Below are 2,719 nucleotides of genomic sequence, written 5' to 3'. Positions count from 1 at the left end.
CCCCACATGCTATACCTCCATCGTTCTCCTTCCCTCACATAAACCCTACATGTTTCTCAAACCATCGCCCCCCTGATCACCTTTAAATCAGACCCATCTCTCAAACCCTCCTTTATTTTTGGTTTTTGGTTTTTTTTTCTGCACTGAAATGCATTACCATAATCAAATCGTGTTTTTTAGGTTTATGCTTCTATTTTGGATTAATAACACAATATTCTCCTTGGATTCTTGCGTGAATACGAACTATAGAGGTAAGTTTAGGACTTTTGAAATGATGCATCATGTTAAGGTTTTAAGTGGATCCTTTTTAGCCCAAAATTAATTTTGGCTCTGTGGTGATTAGCTGCTTTCATATTTCTGTCCTCTGATTTGTTATAAAAACCATGATAAGTAATGACCTTGAGGCTTAAGTTATTTGCTTTATTATATACTAATGGAGATTGTGCTCCATATGTGAGTTGTATTAATTACCTACTCAGCAGTATCAAAGCACAACCTGGTTTGGAAAATTCAGACTTGAAGTATATGATGTTTTATTACCAGGTGAATAAAGCAAGCAGAAGGTTCTCTTTAGATATGCATCTGCACCTTTTGGGCTTGTATAAGTGACATGCCTTCAAAATATTGGAGCTAATGATTGCAACGTTGGGCTCCTACCATATGATGTATGGGCTTTAGAAAACCGAATGCATTGATTCTCAAGGAGACTTCCTTTGATGAGCATGTATTCTAACATCTGATTTGTGGTTGTGAGCTTCTTAAGAGCTTGAAGTTTGACATATGCAGCGACTCGCATTGACTCGATGTTAGGTCCTCCCTTCAGAGTGGTTCAATTATAGAAAGTTGGGGTACAACAATCTAGATTTTATTGTACTTGGTTACCCTTATGGTTATTACTAAGATGGTGGTACCAATGACAGATTTACTTCAAGTTAAAGAGTATTAGCTTGTGCTTTGTTCCTACCCAAAATTTTGGCCATGTATCATCTCACAAGGCTTCCAAGCAAGAACTTGCCTTTTTGTTTGTTTAATTAAATTGCAAAATTTATTCTTTAAATTTTTTGTTGAATCTAGCTATATCTCTATTGCATGTTGATCTGCCAAGATAGGTCAGTATCATGATTCTTCATGTAATTGAGGAAAACTGTATAGAAAGACATACCCTGTCGACTCAGTAAGATGGAGGAAACTACATCACTTCATCTGTTTAGCATTTATTAGTTGAAAGAGGATGACAAACATTTTCTAGAATACCTATCAATTATCACTTGCAGTCAATACCTATTTGAGACCAAATTCAAGCTCCAATGCTTAAAGAAGCAAACATCTAATCTAGTTTTTGTAGAATATGTTGGACCTTCCACCTCATCTGAAACCAAAATTTTACCTAAATGGTTCAGGGCATGGCTCATTGATCATGGGCTAAAAAGTTACAACACTCTATTCAGATTGGTGAATTCTCTAGTTTGTCTTGTGAGGGAGTTGTTGATTGAAGTGCAGTCAAACTTATAGCAGTTCACAATAGAAGAATGCTCAATGTCAGTGATAAGGACAGTTCAAGCTGATTGGAATTGCATAAATGCAATGCCTCTAATATGTTTAATACAATGCACTAAGGATAAAGTTCTGCAACACAAGTATAACAAATTGTAAAGCTCTACCTGCTAAGAGCCATTGTTGTGATACAATGACTCAAAATTTGAAGATACAATAGTTGCTGCAATCTCATTCGCATTATTTGATTTGCAGGCTATTGGGGCCATAAATACGATTATTAGACGTGAAGGGAAGCTGCCTCAGGCATCAATTAATAAGACTCTCAACTCTAAATCAATAGAGATTCTAAACAGCTTATGTAGAGACCCAAGTAATGTGATATTTCTTTTAGTGCCAAGGACAAAAATACTCCCAGCAAATGGTTTTTCCCTTGTGAAAAGCTTGGAGTTGCTATAGAACACAAATACTTTCTAAGGTACTTGCCTTTCAATATTTTCTGCCTCGTTTGTTTGTTTTTGTTTTGAGGACTTAAGCTACAATATAGCATGTACATTCTCGATTACCTCTTGATGGTCGTTGAAGCATTGTTTAGTATTTTTTTATTGGTCTTCTTGTGTATTATTATGTTATACTTATTTTCAGGTTGTTTTCATCTCTTAATGCACGTTATACTTGTTTTCAGGTTGAAGCATGATGCAAAATGGGAAACATGCATGCCCATGACAGACTTTGATTGGAAATAAATTACAGAGCCTGTGGTGAAGTTATACATTGAAAGTCTTCTTGGTGTCCACATTTACAATAATATATTGCTTGTTCTAGGCAGAATCACCAAATCATTCACAGGTGTTGTCATCCCATCCACAATGATATAAATTATGTACTTTATCTAGGAGTAGAAGGTCTGGAGACTTTTACTGTGTTAGATACAGAATCATTTAGACTTTAATAGAACTATACAATTTCAGTTTCCACTCTGTGGTATCTATTGAGATTTTTTTTGTGTTTCTAGATTTTAGCAACTGGGACTTGTGTGATTACAGGTTATTCCTTAATTGACCCAATCAGTAAAGTGGGTTCTTGACCCTGGGAAAATAAATTGAGACGCAAAGGCATGAAAAAGGACAAAAGTATCATTTGAATGGGTTGAGTGAGATGTTGATCATGAATGATGTAAGTGGAAATTTTAGAATAAACATACTTGGTCAAACTTCCAATTTAA

General features: G+C 35.4%; 1 long non-coding RNA gene across 1 annotated transcript; it reads left to right on the top strand.

Moving 5' to 3' along the window:
- The first annotated feature begins 1,749 nt into the window (after positions 1-1,749).
- On the top strand, positions 1,750-2,502 carry LOC149835670 (uncharacterized). Its single transcript, XR_016432640.1, has 2 exons — positions 1,750-1,972; positions 2,180-2,502. It is a non-coding gene; the product is annotated as an uncharacterized LOC149835670 (long non-coding RNA).
- The last annotated feature ends 217 nt before the right edge of the window (positions 2,503-2,719 follow it).

Source organism: Nuphar pumila, chromosome 6, assembly GCF_984573655.1.
Source record: "Nuphar pumila chromosome 6, dmNupPumi1.hap1.1, whole genome shotgun sequence".
Taxonomy (NCBI): domain Eukaryota; kingdom Viridiplantae; phylum Streptophyta; class Magnoliopsida; order Nymphaeales; family Nymphaeaceae; genus Nuphar; species Nuphar pumila.
The sequence above is the reverse complement of the archived record's forward strand: the minus strand, read 5'-3'. Positions and strand labels throughout refer to the sequence as shown.